The sequence below is a fragment of the Clarias gariepinus genome, chromosome 3, assembly GCF_024256425.1.
Source record: "Clarias gariepinus isolate MV-2021 ecotype Netherlands chromosome 3, CGAR_prim_01v2, whole genome shotgun sequence".
Taxonomy (NCBI): Eukaryota; Metazoa; Chordata; class Actinopteri; order Siluriformes; family Clariidae; genus Clarias; species Clarias gariepinus.
The window spans coordinates 36,322,892-36,335,795 of NC_071102.1; the positions used below are offsets into that span (position 1 = coordinate 36,322,892).

At 40.7% G+C, this 12,904-nt stretch overlaps 1 pseudogene; it reads right to left on the minus strand.

Annotated features, from left to right (window-relative positions):
* LOC128518495 (NLR family CARD domain-containing protein 3-like) overlaps positions 1 to 12,666 on the minus strand; it is a 32,651-nt pseudogene extending 19,985 nt beyond the window's left edge.
* Positions 12,667 to 12,904: the final 238 nt, after the last annotated feature.

Sequence of the window (12,904 nt, forward strand, 5' to 3'; positions counted from 1 at the left end):
GTTTAGATTCATCACTTGACAGGTCATCTCCCAATCCTATACCTCTGAGTAAATCTGCCACACTACTTCAGTCCTATCTTTGGAGCTTTGGTATTTCTGACATATGGCGCTTCCTTAATCCAAAAAAGAAAAAATACTCCTATTTCTCAAATGTTCATCATTCTTTTTCCAGAATTGATTATTTCTTTATGGATAATCGATTGATCTCAATGGTTAATTCTTGTGCTTATCAGAGCATTATGATATCGGATCATGCTCCAGTTATTATGTCTATAAAACTCCCCGATCTCCCTCAAATTAAAAAAACAGTGGCGCTTTAATTCATCGTTGCTAATAGAGGATGATTTTATTAAATTTATGGAAGACCAGATAGTTTTTTACTTAAACACAAATGAAACACCTAAAGTGTCACGTTTAACTGTTTGGGAAAGCCTACCTCAGGGGACAGATAATTTCGTACACTGTAAAAATGAAAAGAAAGGCATATATAAAAATGAAAAGATTTGACCAACCAAATTAAAGTAATTGATCAGCAGTATGCTCTATTTAAAGGCCCTGATCTGTATAAAAAAACTAAATGTTAAGTAAAATTGCAAACTAAGTTAGAACTTATCTCAACACATGTAATTCAACGTTAATTATTAAAGAGTACAAGCTAATTTTAGACAAATCTGGAGAACGTTTAGCTAATCAGTTAAGATGCTTTAGAGCACAGCAACAAATGATAATAATCCGGATGGAGGATGGTACCATCACTACCGACCATTCTAATATAAATGATGCATTCAGGAATTTTAATTCTCAATTATATACTTCTAAGTTCCCAAAGGACCATAATTCAGTTGAGAATTTCTTGACTCAACTAGATATCCCAACACTGTACCCTGATTCTAGATTAAGATTAGAAGAGCCCATATCACAAAAGGAAATCATTTCAGCTATCTCATCATTGCAATCTGGTAAGTCCCCGGGTCCTGACGGGTTCCCTGCAGAGTTTTTTAAATCATTCTCCTCATACCTTGCACCACAACTAGCTTTGGTTCTATCTAAACCTTTTAAGCAAAGTAAGCTGCCCGCTTCATTTAATTAATTCAAATTTAAATTAAAATTTTATTTGTCACATACACAGTCATACACAGTACGAAATGTAGTGAAATGCTTATACTGTACGACTGCCAGTGACCCTAAAAGAGAATTAAAGCTTATAATAGAAATAAATATGAAATTGAAAAGAAATAAGATAGAAAAATTAAATAGAAAAAATTAAATTAAACTAGGAAAAATAGAACTAAAAATAAAAATAGAAATAGAAATATGCTGTACATGAAAAATAGAAATATACTGTACAAATTGAAATATACTGTACAAATTGAAATATACTGTACTGTACAAGAGCATTTAAGAAATTATGAGAAATAAATGAGACTTGCATTACCCTCATAGCAAAGAAGAATAAGGACCCAACAGATGTAAAATCCTTGCTAAAGTCTTAGCTCATAGATTGGAGAATGTTTTACCCTCAATTATATCTAAGGACCAGACTGTTTTTTTTTTAATGCCATTCTTACTTACATCAGAGGGGATCCCTGAGTTTGTCCTTTCTTTGGATGCTGAAAAGACTTTTGATCGCGTGGAATAGGAGGATTTATTTAAGGCCTTTGGAAAATTTAATTTTTTAATTTTTAAGTTTTATCACTTGGGTTAAATTATTATATTCAAGCCCTATTGCCTCAGTTCTGACAAATGCTTAGCAGTTTTAACCATTCAGCCTTCAGCAGGGAACTCGTTAGGGGTGTCCTCCTAGCGCATTACTCTTTACACTTGCCATTGAGTCACTAGCAATCACATTTCATAGTTGTAGGGATATATCTGGGATTTGGAGGCAGGGAGAAGAACATAAAGTTTCCTTTTATGCAGATGATCTTCTACTTTTTATATCAAATCCAATCTCCTCCCTGCCACCTGTGCTGTTTTTGCTCAGTAAATTTAGCTATTTTTCAAAATATAAATTGATAGTGAACTTTTTCTGCTAAATAATACAGCGCTAACAACAGGAATGCACCATCTCCTTTTCAACATAGTGAAAAATCAGTTTACCTATCTTGGTATTACAATTAGGAAACATAACCCCTTTTATGCTTAAATTTGATTAGGTTGTTGAACCAAACAAAAAAGGACTTGGGACAATGGTCACCACTGTCCATGTCCCTGGTGGGCCATATTAATGCCATTCTTCCTAAATTTTTTCAGTCTGTATCTGTTTTTATTCCCAAATCTTACGTTGGTGCCTTAAATTCAATTATATCTTCTTACCTTTGGAAAGGTAAACATCCTTGATTGAATAAGTCCCTGCTTTAAAGATCTAAAAGAGATGGTGGCATGGCTCTTCTTAGTTTTCGTTTTTTACTACTGGGCAGCAAACATTCGATGTGTCATCTTTTGGGCATATTTTCATAACCAACCTAAATGGCCTGTCTGGGTGGAATTAGAGATAAACTCTGTCAAAAATCTCTCTGTTTCTGCACTCCTTGGATCTGCATTCCCATCCACTCAATTAAATCAATCAGTAGTTCCTTCATACCTTGAGACTATCGGCTTAGTTCAGAAAGCACAGCGGTCCCCTGGGTTTTTCTCTTTCTCTAACCATCTCTTTCAATTCAATTCAATTCAATTTTATTTGTATAGCGCTTTTAGCAATTTTCATTGCCGCAAAGCAGCTTTACATAGTCAAAAGAATTATTTAGGTTTGTATGAAATGTGAATTTGTATGAATCAAAATGGTCAGTTTGTCCCTGGTGAGCAAGCCGAGGGCGACAGTGGCAAGGAAAAACTCCCTGAGATGGTAAGAGGAAGAAACCTTGAGAGGAACCAGACTCAACAGGGAACCCATCCTCATTTGGGTGAAACAAAAAGCAGTAAATGATCTGCATTTAAACAGTGTGTAGGGTGGGAGGTAGTTCAGCTATAATAGCTGATGTTAATTGATGTTAATATGGAGTCCAGGTAGTTATTGAAGACCCAGGTAGACTTGTAAGAAGTTCCAGTCATGAACTATCGAACTGTCAAGTCCCCAGAGAAACAGTTGCCAACACCAGTCAAGGCCAGAACCATTTTCTAGGTAGAGAGAATCATTCCCAGACACCAGACGCATCCCAGAGAGACACACGGGGCATCCATGTGACGAGATCTTCAGCCAGAAGCGGGGCACCAGGATGGGTCAGACAGGTCCGGAGGGCAGAGGGAGTCTGGATCACTGGCAGCTCAGGAACGACATGTGTAGCTCGACAGAGAGAGAGAGAAAGAGTGAAAGGGGGGGACAGGAGGAGAGAGGAAAAAGAAAGAGGGGGGGAAAGAGAAGAAGAGGAGAGATGGCAGTTAGGTATGGTCACAGTCACACAATGTATAATGTGAATGTATATTAACTGTAGCGTGCAAGCAGAGACTCCGGCAGGACTAACTATGACAGCATAACTAAAAGGGAGAGCCAGAAGGAAACACAAACATGAGGGGTCCCTGACATGTAAAGCAAACAATCACCTCACCGTCAGCAAACCTGAGTGATCAATGAGAGTGAGGAAGACAGCATCCAAACATACCAGTTCACCATAATACTCTACGTCCATGAGTCCCCCAGATCTGCTCCTTTACCTATGGCAAATCTATTTATAAAAATGCTTGGCTAAATAAATAGGTTTTTAGCCTGGACTTAAACACTGAGACTGTGTCTGAGTCCCGAACACTATTTGGAAGACTATTCCATAACTTTGGGGCTTTGTAAGAAAAAGCTCTGCCCCCAGCTGTATTTTTCATAATACGCGGTACTGACAAGCAGCCTGCATCCTTTGATCGAAGTAGGCGTGGCGGATCGTAAGACACTAGCAGTTCGCTCAGGTACTGCGGCGCGAGACCATTTAATGCTTTATATGTCAAGAGTAGTATTTTAAAATCAATGCGAAATTTCACAGGGAGCCAATGGAGTGAAGATAAGATAGGGGTGATGTGCTCATATCTTCTGGTTCTGGTGAGGACTCTCGCTGCTGCATTCTGGACTAGCTGAAGCTTATTTATGCATCTAGCTGAACAACCAGACAGTAAGGCATTACAATAGTCCAACCTAGAGGTGATAAAAGCATGAACTAGTTTTTCTGCGTCGTTTAGCGACAATAAATTTCTTATTCTGGCAATATTTCTGAGGTGAAAGAATGCTATCCTGGTAATATTATCTACATGTGCTTCAAATGAAAGGCTGGAATCAATAATCACACCAAGGTCTTTCACTGTTGCATTTGATGGAACAGAAAGGCCATCTAAAGTTACGGTATGATCTAAAATTTTACTCCTAGCTGTATGCGGTCCTATGACTAGAACTTCTGTCTTATCCGGATTTAGCAGAAGGAAGTTAGTTAGCATCCAATTTCTTATGTCCTGCACACATTGCTCAATTTTAGTAAGCTGTTTTTTCTCATCAGGTTTTGCTGAGACATATAACTGTGTATCATCAGCATAACAATGAAAACTAATACCATGCTTACGGATTATGTTGCCCAGAGGAAGCATGTAAAGGGAAAAAAGCAGTGGACCTAAAACTGAACCCTGCGGAAAGCCAAACTCCACTAGAGAACATGCAGAATAATCACCATTTAAGTCTACATACTGATAACGATGGGTCAGATAGGATCTGAGCCAGGAGAGGGCTGTACCCTTAATTCCCACTACATTTTCTAATCTGTGAAGAAGAATAGCGTGATCAACGGTGTCAAAAGCTGCACTGAGGTCAAGTAATACAAGCATAGTTACACAACCCTGATCAGAGGCCAATAGAATGTCATTTACTACTTTAACGAGCGCTGTCTCTGTACTGTGATGAGGCCTAAATCCTGACTGATACAGTTCATGTATGCCATTTCTATGTATATATGAGCATAGCTGCTTCGCTACTATCTTTTCCAGGATCTTAGAGATAAAGGGGAGGTTTGATATTGGTCTGTAACTGGACAGCTGACAGGGGTCGAGGTCAGGTTTCTTAATTATTGGTTTGATAACTGCTAATTTAAAAGATTTTGGAACATATCCAATGCTGAGTGAAGAATTAATTATTCTCAACAGGGGTTCTATTATTGCTGGTACTATCTGTTTAAGAAAATGTGTCGGTACAGGATCTAATATACAGGTTGATGAATTTGAAGAAGAGATGAGTGAAATTAGTTCATTCTCTTCAAGGGGAGTAAAGTATTCTAGGTTCTGGTCTGACATGGCTAGATTAACATCTGCATCAATTACATTGTTCGGTTTCAAAACCTCAATTTTATGCCTAATATTTACAATTTTATTATTAAAAAAGTTCATGAAGTCCTCACTATTGCATGATGTTGTTGTGGAGATTTCTGCAGTGGTCTTATTTCTGGTTAATTTGGCTACAGCATTAAATAAGAATCTAGGATTATTTTTATTTTCTTCTATAAGAGTGGAGAGATATGTTGATCTAGCTACACTAAGAGCTTTTCTATAGTTCAGGATGCTCTCCTTCCATGCTATTTGAAATACTAGTAATTTAGTTTGACGCCATTTACGTTCTAATTTCCGAGCGGTCTGTTTTAAAGTGCGCGTGTGATCGTTATACCAGGGAGCAAGTTTTTTATCTCTAATAATTTTTCTTTTAACTGGAGCTACATTATCTAGGGTATAGCGAAATGTCGACTCTAAATATTCAGTCGCCTGATCGAGTTCTGTGGGGTCAGACGGTGATCTAATCGAAGTTGGGAACTCTGGGAGATTACTGATAAAACTCTGTTTGGTAGTTGATGTGAATGTACGTTTCATACGGTAGCGCGGCGCTGTGTGTACATTATTATTGTGACACACTTGCAATGAGACAAGATAGTGATCTGAGATAACTTCAGATAGTGGTATTGTGAATAAATTTCTTATACTTAATCCAAATAATATTATTAAATCTAAAGTGTGACCTGCTTTATGTGACCTGCATCTCTTCCAACCTTCTTTACATGATTCAGTGATTTAGAAATGGTACAATAAGGGCATTAAGCTTTACAAAGATCTTTTTGTTGACCATAGGTTTGCATTGTTTGAACAGCTTTCTGAAAGGTTTAACCTACCCAATTCTCATTTTTTCAGATATCTGAAAGTAAGACACTTCATTGGCTCTTCAATACCAAATTTCCCTGAGGCTCCTAATGCAAATATTATAGATAATCTCTTCTGTTTGTCCCCGCTATGTCAAAGCCTAATATCCACTATTTATGGTGGATTGATGGGTTTGAGTCACACCCCTTTAAGTAAAATTAAAACTGCTTGGGAGAAAGATTTAAATCTCTCGCTGTCAGATGATACTTGGAATTCAATTCTTAAACTTCTCAACTCAGCCTCCTCATGTGCCCGCCACTCTTTATTATAGTTTAAGGTTGTACACAGGCCTCATTTCTCCAAACGTAAGCTTTCCCGTTTCTACCCAGACGTCGATCCTTGTTGTAGATTAATGTAAAAGGTGTCTCTTATTCATATGTACTGGACATGCCCGAATTAAAAAGAAATTCTGGAGAGATGTTTTTAAAACCGTATCGTACATAGTAAAATCTAACTTTGAACCAGCCCATCTGATTGCATTTTTTGGTATCACTAGAGAGGAAGATAGGTGTATAACACCAGCTAAACAGTGTTTATTGTCTTCTGCAACACTCCTGGCCAGGCGTTCTCTTTTATTCAAGTGGAAGGATGCCACGTCACCCACTCACGCCCAGTGGCTCAGAGATATTATGTCCTGTTTGGCCCTGGAGAAGATCCACTACTCAATCCGTTATTCAGACTTGAAATTTCTTACTTCGCTTGTTTCATATACATTTATAGTTTGATTCTCTTTCTATTTAATTGTTTTTTTTTGTTTGCTTGTTTGTTCTTTCCTTTTTCTTTATTTTTTGCATGCAGAACCAAAAAACTTCCAGATCCACATTCTTTTTTCAGTTCTCTCCTTTTTTTTTTTTTTTTTTTTTTATATGCCTGGCATCTAGTCTTTCTTACATATGTAAAGCTGACTTGGAGTCAGGGAGGGAGGGGTGGAGTGGGTGCTATAGGGGTTTATAAGGAGGGTTATAAAATTTGTATTGAAACATGTTTCCATATACCCTGTTGTATCCCTGTTTAAAATCAATAAAAATATTGTTGAGGGTAAGAAATGCTATCATGTCCACTATAAAACAAAGTCATGACTTCTACTGTTTTTCTCCCTTTTTTTTTTTTTTTTACAATTTAATTTCACAAAGCAAAGGGATCTCCAATCGTGCTCATTTAGCATGTTTTTCTTCCTCAAAGGTAATGGTTCCATTAAACTTCAAGCAATCTTCTTAGTTGTTTTCTTTGCTTGATACAGGACAATAAATTGACCCCTCTGTAACAAAGTAACATATTTGCCATGACCACAGGTTATGTCTTCATGGTTGTTTAAAAAATGAGAAGCTCATTGATGCATCGGTTAGAGTTAAATACTTGAGTTAAATACAATAACTTGTTGCAGCTGAACCATATTAATCACTGCATTGCTTATCCAATAGAAGGCTCTTAACTATTTGCTTAAATAAATCCATATATTGCAACATGCTGCATAATTTAATGTTTGCATACTAAATGTAGTAAATACAGAACTGAGAATGAACATTTATTCATTATTTGGAAAATGACAGAATAATTTTGTCCTTTTGAGCCACAACAAAGAATTTTAAATGTTATAATCTACATCTGGTTGTATTGCCAAATTTAAAAAAAAGTGTCACTGTCCAAATACTTTTGGATCTGACTATACTGTATATCCAGCATCACTATTTCAATAGTGCTCTAATATCACTACATGCCTGATAAAGTACTTTTATCGTCTTTGCCGCTAACATTCTCAGCGTAACAGTTATATTCGGCATTACTTACTCAGCTTTTCTGGATGCTGCTATCACAGGCAGAAGTTTCAGGAGAACTTCATCTGGTGTGCAGTGTATGTTGATATATTTATTAAGGACAAACACATCCTGTTTCTGTGCCGAAGTCAGTAACACAAACACCAGAGCTGACCACTGAGAAGAAGAAAGTTTGCTTTGTTGTAAATTTCCAGATTGCAGGTAGTGTTGGATTTCATTAACTAGAGAATTATCCTCCAGTTCATTCAGACAATGGAACAGATTGATGGATTTCTCTGTTGGGGGATTCTCTCTAATCTTTTCCTTGATGTAATCAACGGTTTCCTGATTACTATGAGGGCTGCTTCCTGTTTGTGTCACTATGGTTTGTAAGAGGATTTGATTAGATTCCAGTGAGAGACCTAGAAGAAAGCGAAGGAAAAGATCCAGATGTCCATTTTTACTCCGTAAAGCCTGATCTACCGCACTCGTGTGAAAATCTGAGATTGTCATTTCTCTGAGCACCATCGACATTTTAAAAAACAAAGTCTGTTGAAGAACATTTTTTTTTTGTTCATGAAGGTCAGGTGGACATACAAAGCTGCGAGATGTTCCTGAATGCTCAGATGAACAAAGCAGTACACTTTACTCTGGTGAAGCTCACACTCCTCTCTGAATATCTGTGTACACACACCTGAATACACTGATGCTTCTGTCACATGAATACCACACTCCATCAGGTCGTCCTCATAGAAGATCAGGTTGCCTTTCTTCAGCTGCTGAAAAGCCAGTTTCCCCAGTTTCAGAACCATTTCTTTATCTGCCCCTCTGCTCTTTGTGTACTTTTTCTTAATTATGTTTATCTGAATGATGAGGAAGTGTGTGTACATTTGAGTCAGAGTCTTGGGGATTTCTCCACTCTCTGCTTCACCCAACATTCTCTCTAGAACAGTGGCTGAAATCCAGCAGAAGACTGGTATGTGGCACATGATGTAGAGGCTTCTTAATGACTTTAGGTGTGTGATGATTCTGTTGCTCAGGCTTTGATCACTGATCCTCTTCCTGAAATATTCCTCCTTCTGTGGGTCATTGAACCCTCGTACCTCTGTGACTCGGTCGACACACTTAGAGGGGATTTGATCGGCTGCTGCTGGTCTGGAGGTGATCCAGATGAGAGCAGAGGGAAGCAGATTCCCTTTGATTAGGTTTATCAGTAGCACAGGAACAAATACTGATTTAGTTACATCACACACTCTCACTGCATTCTGGAAATCCAGAGGGAAACGACACTCATCCAAACCATCAAAAATGAACAGAACTTTGTCCAAGTTGGGAATGTTTGTTTCTTTTATCTCTTTAAAAAAATAATAAAGGAACTCTGTTAGACTGAGTTTTTTATCCTTAATCAAATTGAGCTCTCTGAAAGGAAGTGGAAATATGAGATGAACATCCTGATTTGTTTTTCCTTCAGCCCAGTCTAGAATGAATTTCTGCACAGAGACCGTTTTTCCAATGCCAGCGACTCCCTTTGTCAGAACACTCCTAATGGGTTTGTCTTCTTTAGATAAGGGCTTAAAGATCTCACTGCATTTGATTGGTGTTTCCTCTGTTGCTGCTCTCCTAAATGCTGCCTCGATCTGTCTCACCTCATGTTCATTATTGACTTTTCCACTGTCTCCTTCTGTGATGTAGAGCTCTGTGTAGATCTCATTAAGAAGTGTTGGGTTTCCCTGGTGTGTTATGACCTCATATACATGCTGAAACTTCTTTATTAGAGTTACTTTGCATTTCTCCTGAAGATCAGACTTACAACTGTAAAATGGTAAAAGACATGTGATCAGATATTTAGTACAATCTTACTAACTCCAGTTATTCTATTTAGTCAATAGTCCATACTGAACAATAAGAATTTTTAAAATACCAATGAAATAATAATAACCCATTTCAGTTTAACCCTGTATCTGTGATTATGATCCTCTGTTGTGTTTTGTCTCTCCCTTGCTGCAGAACACTGTGAAAACAAAACATTCATATTGTGGCGTGGGCGGGGGTTCGTTTAGCAACCACCATGCTTTGCGGGAGGGATTGTTATGTGTTCACCCTGTTGGGGAATGGTGTTTGGGTTAGTGGCTTCGGCCAGGTTGTGTGTGTGTGGGTTAGATGTGTGTTTTAGTGACTGTTAAATGTGCTGTTTATGCTATTTGATGCCATTGCTGAATAAATTACTCCCAGCCATTTGCATTGGGCAGCAAGAAAACTCACTTGCCTCTCCAAGTTCCTTCTTAGCGGTGAAAAACGCTACATTTGGTGTCAGAAGTGGGATGGAGAGTAAGGGTTAGAGCACACCCCGGAGGACATCCGGAAAATTCAAGTAGGCCGCCGAGTAGCAGAACAGATAAGGAGGAGGAAAGCCCTCCCTGACGGAGCCAGCGCGAGCAAAGAGTGGCGACCGGAGCGGAACCGGCGCGTTTAAGATTTCGGCACTGGACCACGGTGGGGATTCCTACGGTGACGCAGCGCAGGCACCGGAGCAAGCTACAGCTCCGTGCGCCGTCAGCCGGCGAGGCGACCTGCAGCTGCGCCTGCCTTCCTACAACGGCGCTGTTGAGCCCCACGCATTCCTCGCCCAAGTGGAGCTAGCCGTCCACTTCGCGGGCTGGTCCCCGGTGGAAACAGCCGTCCGGGTGGCCCTCTCGCTGGAAGGCGACGCGCTTCGGGAGTTGGAAGACCTCCGGGCTGATGAGCGGAAGGACTGGGCGTTGCGGAAGTCGCTCCACTTTCGGTTCGGCGCGGGTGACCGTAAGGAGGCTGCGTGCGCCTGGAACACGTTGCGGGCTCAGCGTGGTTTAGCTCGTTGGATCTGCGTAGCGAGTACTGGCAGGTAGAGCTCGCCCTGAGAGCACAACTGTCCGGACCGTGGTCTTTACCGGTTGTGCTTGTGCTTAAAAAGGACAAATCGTGGTGGTTTTGTGTTGACTACTGGCGAGTACTGGCAGGTAGAGCTCGCCCTGAGAGCACAACTGAAAACCGCATTTTCGATCGGGCAAGGGCTATGGCAATTCCGGCGCATGCCATTCGGCCTATGTAACGCACCAGCTATGTTTGAACGGTTGATGGAAAAAGTGTTGGCAGAATTTGCGGCTCAATCCCAGAAAGTGCCAGCTGTTGCCGCGAGAGACCGGTTTTCTAGGACCCGTAATCAGTGCTTGAGGGATAGCTACCGATCCAGCCAAAATTGGTGCGGTACAGAATTGGCCTGAACCGATAAATGTGTCGCAGCTACGCACCTTGCCTCTCACTATAGCCGGTTTGTGAAGGATTTTGTCACGATCGCCAGTCCGCTGCACGGGCTCACAAAAAAAAAAAAAACCTTTTCGTTTCTGTCACTCGGTTACGGGAACCTCTGGTCATGTCGCCCGTTCTTGAATATCCTGATGCATCTCTTATGTTCATCCTCGACACCGACGCAAGCAATGTAGGGCTGGAGGCTGTCCTGTCTCAGGTTTCCGAGGGCAAAGAGCGTGCTATCGCCTACTTCAGCTGCGCGTTGTCTGGACCGGAGAAGAACTACTACGTCACGCGGCGCGACCTAGTGGTCGTCGCGGCCCTTAAACATTTTAGGCCGTATTTATACAGTCAATCCTTCTTGCTGCGGACCGATCACGCTTCTAGAGGAAAAAGCTCTCCCCTCGCAGTTTAACCGACTAGCGTTGCGGGAAGGTTTACTCTGCCGCCACTGGGAATGGCCGTGTTAGGGATGGTTCATGGGCATGTGGGTGCGGGACACTTCGGAGTAACAAAAACTCTGCGGTGGTTGCATGCTCGCTTCTACTGGCCGGGCTGTCACACTAATAGTAAACTCTTTGTTCACAGATGCGACGTCTGCACGGCAAAGAAGGGCCCTACCCAGCGCTCGCGAGCACCCTTGCAAGACTTTCGGGTGGGGGCACCTATGGAGCGTATGAGCGTGGACATTCTCTGGCCGTTTCCCATTTCCGATCGCGGAAACCGGTATGTGCTGGTGGCCATGGACGACTTCACCAAGTGGCCAAAGCTTTTGCTGTGCCTGACCAGAGGATTGGGATGAACATTTGCCTCTCGTACTTTGGGCATATCACACAGCAGTGCAGAAGTCATCACAGCTGACGCCAGCTGCGTTAATGTTCGGCCGAGAGTTCGCCTAAGCTTATGTCTCACTGGGTGGGCCCCTGTACGGTAATTGCTCAGCTCTCCGATGTAGTCTACCTGGCCAGGGGTCTGGGGGCCAGGGGTAGCTCAGTGGTTAAGGCATTGGGCTACGGTTCGAAAGATCCCAGGTTCAAAACCCCACAATCACCAAGTTGCCGCTGTTGGGCCCTTAAGCAAGGCCCTTAACCCTCAACTGATGGTAGAATAATTATAAAGGTCTTGACTAAAACAACATGCATGAGAAATCACAAATGAGTTTTCTGCAATGGAAAAGTACGTAAAAGTAACGCTGTAATGTAACTAATTACTTTTTAATGACAGTAATTTTGTAATGTAATAAGTTACTTTAAAAAGTAAATGTCTTTATGCCCAAAGGTCACAGTCAAACTCAGGTTTTCACAATCCCACAAATTTCCCAGCAAAAATCTTTGTTTGTGAAAGTGTTGTGGCAATGCTGTCTGTTACCTGTAACCAGGTGACGATTCCCTATTTCCTTTAAATTTTAGTGGTAAACCCATAGACCCATCGCTCTTCATGGACACACAGCTGGGTACTGGGGAGTGTGATCTCTTTACCTGTGGTTCACTACACACACACACACACACACACACACACACACACACACATTACTAGTACTTTATTGTAGCTAGGAGAAGAACAATATGTTTACTCGTGCTGAGAAATCATTTGTTAAATATTTTTCCAAATTTAGGGACATAAACAAAATTATACACACATATTCATTAAAGTTTTGAGGTAAATAATACAAATAAGATTAAAAAACAAAATGTTCCTAGTGTCCACATTGGAGTGGAACA